Source organism: Dasypus novemcinctus, chromosome Y, assembly GCF_030445035.2.
Source record: "Dasypus novemcinctus isolate mDasNov1 chromosome Y, mDasNov1.1.hap2, whole genome shotgun sequence".
Taxonomy (NCBI): Eukaryota; Metazoa; Chordata; class Mammalia; order Cingulata; family Dasypodidae; genus Dasypus; species Dasypus novemcinctus.
This window is the reverse complement of record NC_092216.1, coordinates 13294327-13306802: the sequence shown is the minus strand read 5'-3', so window position 1 is coordinate 13306802 and position 12476 is coordinate 13294327. Positions and strand designations below refer to the sequence as shown.

At 33.8% G+C, this 12476-nt stretch overlaps 1 pseudogene; it reads right to left on the bottom strand.

The window, feature by feature from the left end:
* LOC139438256 (TGF-beta-activated kinase 1 and MAP3K7-binding protein 3-like) overlaps nucleotides 1–10190 on the bottom strand; it is a 34026-nt pseudogene extending 23836 nt beyond the window's left edge.
* Between the last annotated feature and the right edge of the window lie 2286 nt (nucleotides 10191–12476).

Here is a 12476-nt window from a genome sequence, read left to right as displayed (position 1 = left end):
TTAAAAATGTTTGTGCAGCAAGGGGCTTTATCAAGGAAATAAGAATATGCAATACAATGGGAGAAAATATTTGAAACCCCATATATACAACAGAATATTATTCATCTCTGAAAAGGAATGAAGTTCTGTTACATGCAACAATATGCATAAATCTGAGGATATCATGTTGAGTGAAGTAAGTGAGACACAAAAGAACAAATACTGTATTATCTTATTCATATAAAATAATTAGCAAATTCAGAGTCGGAAATTAGAATATAGGTTACCAGGGGTCGGGATGGGGGAAGAAATGGTGAAGTAATCTTGCAGAGATTCTGTTTGAAATGATGGAACATTTTTTAGTAATCTATACTGGTGATTGTGACACTACTCAAGGATATATAGTATCTGAATGTGGTTAGAAGGAGAAGTTTTAGGAGGTATATATATTTTACTTGAGTAATGTCAACTATAGTTAATTGTACAATTATAATAAATTCTTTCAACAGATTTTATATTGGTATCAGCCTAATGCAAACTGCTAAAAATGGGGGTGGTTATATAGGAACTCTGTTTTCTGCATGATCTTTCTGTAAACCTAGAACTTTTCTAATGAAAATTAATTTTTAAAAACTGAAGCAACAATAAAGACTTTCTCAGACATACAAAAATTGAGGGACTCTGTCTTGTCAGAAATAGTCAAATAAGTTCATCAGAGTAAAATGATATAGGTTAAAAACTCAGATATACATTAAGAAAAGAAGTATGTTAGAGAAAGAACATGAAGGTAAAATTAAAAAAAATTATTTCTTCTTCTAACAGATCTAATATATGGCAGTTTCTTAAAAATAATATATTAGGTGATTATAATTATAGACAACTGAAATGAATGACAAGAGTGTTTAAAGAGGCAAGACAAAAGAATTGGGATTACATGGGAAACAGACTTGGCCCAGTGGTTCGGGCGTCGATCTACCACATGGAAGGTCCATGGTTCAAACCCCCCTGAGCCTCCTTGACCCATGTGGAGCTGGCCCATGCGCAGTGCTGATACGCGCAAGGAGTGCCGTGCTACACAGGGTGTCCCCGCGTAGGGGAGCCCCACGCGCAAGGAGTGCACCTGTAAGGAGAGCCACCCAGCGCGAAAGAAAATGCAGCCTGCCCAGGAATGGCGCCACCCACACTTCCCATGCCGCTGAGGACAACAGAAGCGGACAAAGAAACAAGACGCAGCAAATAGACACAGAGAACAGACCTCCGGGGGAAGGCGGGGGAATTAAATAAATAAATCTTTAAAAAAAAAAAAAGAATTGGGATTACAGTTAGGTTTTCGACTCTCCTGATGAGGTGATATAATGTTATTAGAAAGTGGACCAAGATTAGATATAAACGGATTTTGTACGCTCTGGGGGAGACACAAATCTTTTTTAAAAGAAGTGAAATTAATTGGCTAAGACAGGAGAGAAAATGTAATCATATAAAATGTTCAATTTAAACCAAAAACTGGGGAGCAGATATGGGTTAAGTGATTGAGTGCCTGCTTCCTACATGGGAGGCCTCAGTTTCAGTTCCCAGTGCCTCCTAAAAACAAAAACACACAACAAGCACACAAATTCAGGGAGCAAATTTGGCTCAGTGGTTGAGCACCTGTTACCCACTTATGAGGTCCTGGGTTCAATTCCAGGTGCAGGATAAAAGAAGAGAAGAGAAGAGAAGAGAAGAGAAGAGAAGAGAAGAGAAGAGAAGAGAAGAGAAGAGAAGAGAAGAGAAGAGAAGAGAAGAGAAGAGAAGAGAAGAGAAGAGAAGAGAAGAGAAGAGAAGAGAAGAGCTTTCTCCAAGATTACAAAGTAGTTACAATTATAATAGATATTAATCTAAATACATAATTAATCACTTTAATGCAGTCAAAACATCTCAAATAAAAGATAGACTTTACAATTTTCATAATCATTAGCTCAAAATGGACCACAAATTTCAAGATAAAACAAAAAACTATAAAATTCTAGAAGATACCAAAGAGAAGATCTAGGCAACCTGCAGTTTGCAATGACCTTTTGGATACAACTCCAGAAACATGCTCCAACAAAGATAAAATTCATAGTTGGTCTTCATCAAAATGAAAATTTTTTGTTCTGTGGAAGACGAAAGAGAATTAGAAGAGAAACTGTATTTGACAAATACTTGTAAAGCACATATATGTTAAAGACTTTTATCCAAAATATATGAAGATTTTTAAAATTCAACAAGAAAACAAATAACCAAATCATAAAATGGTAAGATTTCTGAACAGACATTTCAGTAAGGAAGACATACAGATGTCAAATAAGTGTATGAAAAGATGTTTAACATCGTTAAGTACTTAAAGAATTGAAAATTAAAATAGCAACAAAGTATCATGATAGATCCATTAAATGGCCAAAGTCCTAAACACTGACAATGTCTATTGCTGATGAGAATGTGGAGCAACAGAATTCTTATTTATTGCTGGTGTGAAATGATTGTGCCATTTTGGAAGACAACTGGGCAGTTTCTTACAAAGCTAAACATAAGAACTTGCAGATGTACTACCCCTAATTAATTGCTCATATGAGAGAAAAAGTTATATAAATTTAAAAACCTATACATACATGCTATGGCCATTGTGATGGTTTGCACCTGTATGCACTCCAGAAAGGTAGGTTCTTAAAGTTAATCATTCCTGTGAGTGTGAACTCAATGTAAGTAGGATCTTTTAGTGAACAGGCTCTTTAGATGTGACCTACCTCATTCAGAGTGGGTCTTGGTCCTCTCACTGGAGTCCTTTAGGAGAGAATGAAATCCAGTCAAACAAAGTGAAAGTCATGGAAACAAGGAGCTGGAAGCAATAAAATCTGGAAGACTAGGAAGAGAGCAGCAAATGCTAGCATGTGCCTTGCCATACAATAGAGGAACACAGGATCATCAGCAGTTGCTCTTTGGAGATATGGTGATGCTTGATGGTGACTTAATTTAGACATTCTTTCAGCCTTAAAACTAAAAGCTTTTAAATGAATGAGTTACCATTGTTAAATGCCAATCCACCCTATCGTACATGCATTTCAGTGCCTAGCAAACTAACTGCCAAAAATTAGAAGCAACCAAGATGGCTTTTAATAGATGAATAAACAAACTGTGGTATATTCATACAATGGAATATTTTTTCAGTGATAAAAAGAATTACCAAATCATACAGACATAGAAGAAATTCAGCTCCAAAGACACAATTTGGTTGAGAGTGAATGAATGCAAAAAATATCCCATTCAATAGTAACCGAAAGAGAGCTGAGGTAGCTTTACCACTATCAGACAAAATAGATCTATATTCAAAAGTTGTTAAATAAGATAAAGAAGGACATATATTTCAATAAGGTCAATTCATTCAGAAGATATAATCATAACATACTCCTGGCAACAGAGGGACAAAACATGTGAAGATAATGACAGAATTTAAAGAAAAAATAGACAGTTGTATAATAATAGCTGGAGATTTCAATTCATCACTTTCAATGACATCTTCTAACAACAGTGGAATGTACATTCCCTTCAAATACACATGAATTATTCTTTAGGTACCCAAAATCAAGTCTTAATTAAATTGAGGAACATTAAAATCATATGAAGTATCTCTCTGACTATAATGAAATGAAGTTAGAATCAATAACAGAAGGAAAACTGGAAAATTCAAATATGTGGATATTAACAACACACTCTTAAAAATACAATGAGTCAAAAAAGAAATGGGAAGGGAACTCAGACAATTATTAGAGACAAAAAAATAAAAAAAATAAAACCACAATGTACCAAAATTTAAGAAAGGTAGCAAAGGCAGTGTTTTTAGAGGAGCGTGATAGATGTAAACATCTATATTAAAAAGATGTCAGATCAGTTTCCTAATTTCATATCTTGGAGAAATTGAACCCAAAGAAAAAGCAAACAACACCCAAAATTTGCAGAAGAATAGAAATAACAAGTAGAGCAGAGATCAAAGAAAAATAGAATAGAAACACACAGAATCAAGTTGGTTCTTTGAATAGACCAGCCAAAGTAACAAACTTTCAGCTAGACTGACAAAAAAGGAGAGAAAGCACACATAATTAAAACCCAGATAAGAAAGGAAGGACATTACTACCAACCTGACAGAAATTAAAAGATTATAATAGAATGCTATGAATAATTGTATGGACAAATATCTATCATCATATAGATAACCTAAACTAATTCAAGAAGAAATAGAAAAAGTTGAGCATACTAACAGAAAATAAAGAGATTGATTCAGTTGTCAAAACCTCCCAACAAAGAAAAGTGCAAAACTGGGTAGTTCCACTGAGTAATTACACCAAACATTTTAAAAAGAATTAATACAATCCTTTTCACTCTCCCCAAGAATGAAGAGGAAAGAAAACTTCTTAGGTCACTCTATGAGACCTACTCATAGGTCTACTAGAACCAAATAAAGACACTATGGGAAAGAAAATTAAATATCCTAATCCTTAGAGATACAGATGGAAAAATCCTCAAAAAAATAGTAGAAACATAATCCAACAGCATATTAAAAGGATTATATACCATGACTAAGTGGGATTTATCCAAAGAATGCAAAGGTACTTCAACAAAAGAAAGTAAGGTAATATACCACATCACAGAATATAAGAAAACAGGACCTTTCAGTCAACAAGAGGTACTTGGTAAAATTCTGCATCCTTTCATGATTGAAAAAATATAAAAAACAACAACAAAAAACTTAGAAAACCTGAAATAGAAGAGAATTTTCTCAATGTGATAAATAGCATTTATAAAAATTTCACAGTTCATTTCCTACACAAAGGTGAAAACTAAAAGTTTTTCCCTTAAGATCAGGAACAAGAAAAATATGCTTGCTTTCAACACTATTATTCAATATTATACTGGAAGTTCTAGCCAGAACAATTAGACAACAAAAAAACAACAACAAAAAATCCTAATTTGAAAGTAAGAGGTAACATTTTCTTTATTTGCAGATGACATGATCTTGCACATCAAAAATTTCTAAAGAGTCTTCCAGAAAGCTACTAGCACTAAATAATGAAATCAGAAAAGTTGCAAGGTAAAAAATCATTTGTGTTTCTATATACCAGCAATTAACAATTTGTAATGGAAATTAAGAAACAATTCCACATACCAATTGCCTCTAAAAAAATAAAATAACTAGGTGGGATGCAGATATGCCTCAAGCTATTGGGTGTCCACTTACCACATGGAGGTCCCAGGCTCAGTGTCCAGTGACACCCAAGAAATCCAATAGACACAGAGAACAGACAGCAAGTGCAAATAACGAGGGGGACTGGGGTGAGAAATAAATAAAAAAAATAAGCTTAAAAAAATCTAGGGATAAATTTAATCAAGGAGGTAAAATATCTGTGCACTGAAAAATACAAAATTAAAGGAAACCAAAATTGAAGACTTTAAAGGTGACCTAAATAAATGGCAAGGCATCCTGGGTTCATGAATTAGAAAAGTTAATATTGGTAAAATGATATTTTACGTAGACACTCTACAGATTCAATTTAAGCCCTATCAAAATCCCTGCACCCTTTTTTTACAGAAATGGGTAAGCCAGTCCTCAAATTCATATGGAATTGCAAGGGTCCCAGATACTCGAAATTATCTTGATAAAGAACAAAGTTGGAGGTCTCACATTTTCTAAACTCAAAACTTACAACAAAGTTAAAATAAAAATTGTTGCCAATGGTACAAATAAAAGAGTTAAACCTATAAACTTATAGGAGAAATCCTGGGGGAATAATCTTAATGATCTTGGATGATATGAAACCAAGCACATCAATAATTTTTAAAACAGTAAACTGAACTTAAAATTATAAATTTTTATGCATTAAAGGACACTATCAAGAAGGTGAAAGTACAACCTACATAAAAGAAAATATGTGGAAATCAGAAATCTGATAAGGTTTTAATATGCAGAATATATAAAGAACTCCCTCAATCTCAACAACAGAAAGATAACCTGGTAAAAAAAATGGACAAAGGATTTGAACAGACATTTCTCCTAAAAATACATACAAATAGCCAATAGGCAGATGAAAGGATGCTCAACATCATTAGTCATTCAAAAAACAATCAAAATGAAATGCCTACTTTTTAACTAAGGATATTATTATTTTTTAATTAAAAAGTTTTGGACAGGATGTGAAGGAACTGGAACCCTCAAGCATTGGAGGTTCCAACAGTAGATGTAAAATAGCACAGCTATGGAAAACAGTTTGGTTATTCCTCTAAGTTTAACATAGATTTTACTTATGATCCACCAATACCATACCTAGGCAGATACACAAAGGAAGTGAAAGCAATGACTGAAAGTTACCTGTCTATCATCATTCAGAGCAGTAAAATTTACAATAGCCACAAAGTAGGAACAACCCAAACATCTATCAACATATGACTAGATATAACAAAATGAGTGGTATAGTACTTAGCCATAAAAAGAATGACATTCTGATACATGCTACAATATGGATGATTCTCAAAAACATTATGCTAAATGAAATCAGACAGAAAAGGCTAAATACTGTATGATTCCACATATATGAAATTACAGGAACAAGCAAATTCAGAGACAGAAAGTAAAGCTGAGGATGCCAAGACCTTAAAGAAGGGAGATCAATGCTAATTGGGTAGAGTTGCTGTTGGGGTGATAAAAAATTTTGGTGGTGATGGCAGCACAACATTGTAAAGATAACTAATACTAATGAATGACATACTTTAAAATGGTTAAAACACAAATTTTATCTTATATATATAAAGGTATACAATAAAATCTAAAGAAAAAACACATTTCATCCTCATTTTTTCATCAGATTAATTCCCCTTAATATCCCTACTTTCCAACACTATAATCTAGTTTCTATAGTTACTCAACAATTAAGGAAACTGACCAGTCTTAGAACGTGTCTATGGTTAATACTTTTCCAAATTCACACTAGTCTATTTCTAACTGATCTGCATTAAGACTTAGAAGAATAAGTTATAAATGTTTGACTAAATATACAAAATGTACTTAGAATGAATTTAAAGAGAATAGCAAACTATTAGGCCCAGGTTCAGTTTTCATTTCTGTTTAGATTGCAAGCAATTTATAGTAAGTGGAATGCTATACCTTGATTATAGTCAGTATCTGAAAAAACTGATGAGTCTCTAGAATTCACACAAGTGAAAATAAAGCAATTTATTTTGACAAGCGCTCATAAAGGTAAAAGCCCCTTAAAGTCATTGTTTCAAGCACTATGTCAGGAACATACGTACAGGGCCAGACAGCTCATTTCACCGACATTCCCCTCAACATATCCCAAAAGTCACTTACCTTTGGGATTGCATTGTTACAGATGACACTTCTGAGCCTTCTCTGCAGCAGGCCATGCTCCATACCACTAACTTTTGCCTTCAACAATTCTAGTTCATTTTTCTCAAGTTTCAGTTGCTGTGTTAACCTCTCCATTCTTGCTTGTTAATGTAACAGTAAAGCTCTAGTATTACACCTAACGTGATTTCAAAGAATTGCAATAAACAAGTAACCTGGAAATTTCTATGTATAATATTAACGTTTAAAATACTCATATATCCGCTGTCCCTTTACTTGGTATTCACTCCCATGACTTTCTAATGCTACTCTGCTTCTCCTTCTGCTTTCATATAGCTCTAATAACTGCTACCAAAATGGTATCATGGGAGCAAATGTGGCTCAAGCAGTTGAGCCTCTGGCTTTCACACGGGAGGTCCCAGGTTCAGGTTCTGGTGCCTCCTGAGGAAACAAAAATGAACAATGACCATAGAATCTGCCATGAACTCGGTGGACTGGGGGAGAGTGTAAACTACAATGCAAACCATTATCCATGTGCTGCAGCAGTGTTCCAAAATGTATTCACCAAATGCAATGAATGTCCCATGATGACCAAATATGGAGACCTCATATTTTTTTAATGTAACATTTAAATAAAAATAGAGAAAACAAAACAAAACAAACAATAAGCAAAGCAAATGAAAACACAACTCAGGGATTCTGATGTGTCTCAGTGGTTGAGCACCAGCTTCCTACCTATGATATCCCAGGTTCTATTTCCAGTACCTCAAAAAAAAATTTTATATCACACATACATCCATCTTGTTCTGACAAACCTAAATTTCCAAGATTCTCTTTAGCTATATCTACATGTATTATAAATAGGCTCAATATCAGCCATAATTGAATTAAAATAGTAAGTTCTCCTTAAATTTTGAAACAAATTATCAGATATCTTTTAAGAATCTGAACAGACATTTCAAAAATAAACTTCTGTATATTTGGTTAGGCCTACTATTAACTAATCTAACAATGTTCTTCATCATTAATTCTACTCCTTTTAAATATAAATGATTTATAAATACCATACTCAAAAAGACCCAAATTCTTTCATTTCAAAGTATATTAAATCTCCCCTCTAAATATCTACTTTTTCCTTTGTAGTTCATACTTTTGAAAATATATATTTGTTTATTTTTTCCTCATTTTTCCTAAAAAAGTATTTTTGGATTCTTCTTGACATTTTCAAAAGTAAAATGTAGGTAACTATAGATGAATCTGAGGAAGACATGGAAGCATTAACTTTATTTTTAATGCAACACTATTACCCAGTTTTTAATAATCTGAACATGGAAAACAAATTAAATAGTTAATTTAAATTACTTTATTTTGAATAGGAGATTGCCACTTCAAAACAAAGGTTAAGTTTCATAAAACAGCTAAATTTTACCTTGTGTATAGGGATAGTCATTAGAGCCAGCACTAGAACTCTGATATTTATCATTTCCCTTTTCTTCCCCAGAGCCTGGTGTTATTGAAACAGGTTGAATAGGTTCTGGTACTGCAGAATGCTCTTCTTGACCCACAAAATTTAAGAGATTTTAAGTCATGGTTTGGCCTACAGTAATTTTAAAAACTGTAGTTGACCCTGGTTTTACCCAAGGAGATGGTGACGGAACAGATGGAGGTCCAGTTGGCTTTGCATACATAGTGTATAAAGGATTAACACTAAAAGGAGGTTTTGGTTGACTAGATACTCCTCTTGAAAGAGAACCTGAAAGTGCTATGATAGCTGTATACCATGGGAGCTGATTTCGTGAAAATGGTTGATAACTGATGGGTTATCCTAGTAATTGCTCTCCCAGTTCTCTGAGAGGGCTCAATTGTGATTTCTATCTTCTTGATGGACTTGTTTTGATAAGCTAGATGCTGGGTATGGGAGATAGGCTACTGGTTGATTTCTCTGTTTCTGATAGCTAGGCAGTCCTTGTTGATATGGATGGGATAGATTAATTGAAGGACCAGTTGGCATAAAAACATGGGAACTTGGGTGGTCCAACTGGGAAGGTTGCACCAGATGCTGTGGAGAGATGAAGGATGAGGACACTGAGAAGGAGGTGGTGACTGATAAGGAGATGGAGGATTCTGGTGTTGTTTGGGAGAGTACTGAGGAGATTGGTAGTTCTGTTGATATTGATAAAAAGGTAAAAGATACTGACCACAATTATGAACTGGGCCCTGTGTCGAAGGCCACCATATCATACTCTGAGAAGTCTGTCTTTCTAAGGAGCTCTGGGATATCTGTCTAATATCAACAGAACCAGGAGACATATGCATATTGTTTGGAATTTGTGGAAGGATTTGTAAATCCCTTCTACCAGTCTGCACAGATGGGTGGTTTGGGGATACTGTAACAGTAATTGGATGTACTCCACACTAGGTATATGCATATATGCAGGAATTGTTGCCAGTGGTGGTAAAGACACTTTCATAGCAGAAGGACTCATTCTTGTTTGCATGGAAGATGGCTGTTGAGGTGGCTGTGGAAGAGAAGCAGCTGCAATTTGTCCTATTCGTTCGTTTTAAAAAAAAATGATTGACTTTGAGACTAGCAGCCAAAATAGTTGGGGAGGAGGATAGTTCCTAAACTAAACATATCAGTTGCTTACCTGCAGAAGGCTATGCATTAATATATCCTTCACTTGAGCTATGTACAAATGACTGACTACCACTAAGTTAAGCCCCATCTCCTGAGTCATCTGGGCTACAGTACTCTATATACAGGCATTTGCTACTCCTGGGAAAGGGCTTGGCAAAAGTCATCAAGATTGTTATTATTCCGAAGACAAAATCTGTAGAACATTGACAAAATGCCTTGTGTGAGAGTTATTCAGATTAAGTTGTCACACAGTAAATGTATATTAAGCTTTACAGACCTTAATACGAAAAAAGGAGGTCCAAATGGATTCATAGTATTTTCAAACACTTAGCTCACATTTCTAGTACTTTGATGCTACAACAGAAATATAAAAATAGGCACATGGACATGGTTTCTCAATCCCAAGTTTTCTCACTCCAAATGTAAGACTATGTAGACTTGCTGAATCTCAATGATTAATTGTACTAATCTTTGTAAGTAACATACATCCCTAATATTTAAAACTGGCAAACGTGGAAATTACCATTAAGTTTCCCAAAGATGCTGAAATCACAAAAGAGCAAAGCATTAAAATGAAACTCCTACAAGTCAGAACAATCAATATTCTAAAGCAACATATACTTTTTAAAATACATTTACCCAAACATAATTTTAACTGTCTACACTTATGATGGTTAGGCTAATGTGTCAACTTGGGCAGGTAATGGTGCACAGTGGTTTGGTCAAGCAAGCACTGGGCTAACTGTAAAATAAGGACATCAGTGAATTGATGGCCTAGATGGCTGATTATATCTACAATCAACTGAGGGGATTGCCATTCGCCGATCACCTGAAGGTCTTAAACAGGAAAGTTATTTCAGCATTTGGAGAATTCCCATCTCTATTTCAGACAGTGCGCCCTGGGAATTCATCATGGCCTTTCATCCCAGTCCCTGGTTTGTGTCCCGCCCTACAGAATTTGGACCTTTGCAACCCATGGTGGAATGAGATAATTTTATAAAATTTCATACTATTACCAGGTATCTCTTCTTGGTTCCATTTTCCTAGAAAACCCTAATAAAGCACCTTTATGATATATTTGTGCCAAAGGAAAAATGAGCAAAAAAACACGTCTATATTGGAACTATGATCTCACAATGCAGCCAAAAAGTTAATCTTTATTATTCTAATAAAAGTTATTAGCCCTCTCAATAGTCAAAAGCTTTTTCCACTAAAGAGTATCTTGGTATATTTTCAAAACCATTTATTGATTTGAATTTTTTTTCACATATCCACCAAATATTATAAGTAATATCAAACAAATATAAAATTTCATAATTCCATACAACAAAATTCATACTAATTAAACTTTCTCTTTAAAAAAAGGAAGAGGCTTTATAAAAGTTTTCCACTAAAACACAGAATTTTGAATGATTTTTTAAAATGCATATTTGCCTTTATAATAATCTACAGAAGTTTTCCATCATGTCTTTTCCTGTTCTCCTATATATCCAAAAACAAACATTACATATCATCTTATCTATCTATTACACTGTATTTTAGATAAGGGTCAAAGAAAATATTCAGCATCAACTAAGGGAGAATCAAGTCAGATGAAATCTAAAACACAACATGCATTACAGTAAGTTTAGAACTGGAGTGCCTTAGAGATCAACAATTTCAACTCATTTCAAATTCAGAGACAAAAGACAAATCTGAGAAGTTAACAGCTTAACAATATAAGCACTAAATTTAAACAGAACTAGTTCTAGATTTTTGGTTCCTCCTGAATACCAGTGCTCTTTCTTTAAAATAGTGATTTCAAAGGAGTGGATATTAGGCTAAGAGTAAATTGCAGTATTTGAGAAAGTAAATAGGTCAAGCACAATTTAGTAAAATGTAATCTAGGAAAGCTAAAGAATTAACTTTGTCACAACTTCATAAATAATTTCTATCCTTTCCTCCTATAAAAACTTTGGAAATAAAATTTACACACCAATTAAGACACTTTCTGATTAGGAAAATGTATTTGTTGAAGTTTAAAAAGAAGAGTACCATACATCAAGAATATGGTTCTTTCCATCCCATGTAAAAATCATGCTAATAAAAGGGGGAAAAGTGGGTATTAAGAGAAAATTTGGTTCAAAAGATTCATTTGGGTGTCAGCTAGAAAGTACCCTGACAGATATCCAAAGGAAAACAAAATTGGTTAGGGAACATTAAATTTGAGAGTTTTGCTTGAAACCTAGCTTTTGAAGTCATTATTATATAATATATAGACCAATAATTCTATATTTAATGTTTTCTACACTGAACTGAATGGCCTAATTAGTATTGTTACAAAAAAACCCAAATCCATTAAGACAAAGTTTAAATCTGTCAACCTTTTCAACAATTTGTAACATGTATTAAATATATTTTCCTATCAAAAATTTTTAACTAAAAATATAAGCTATTTAAGTACTATCAATCTAAAAAGTGTTATAAAGCCGAGAGAGTGCTGAGTTACTG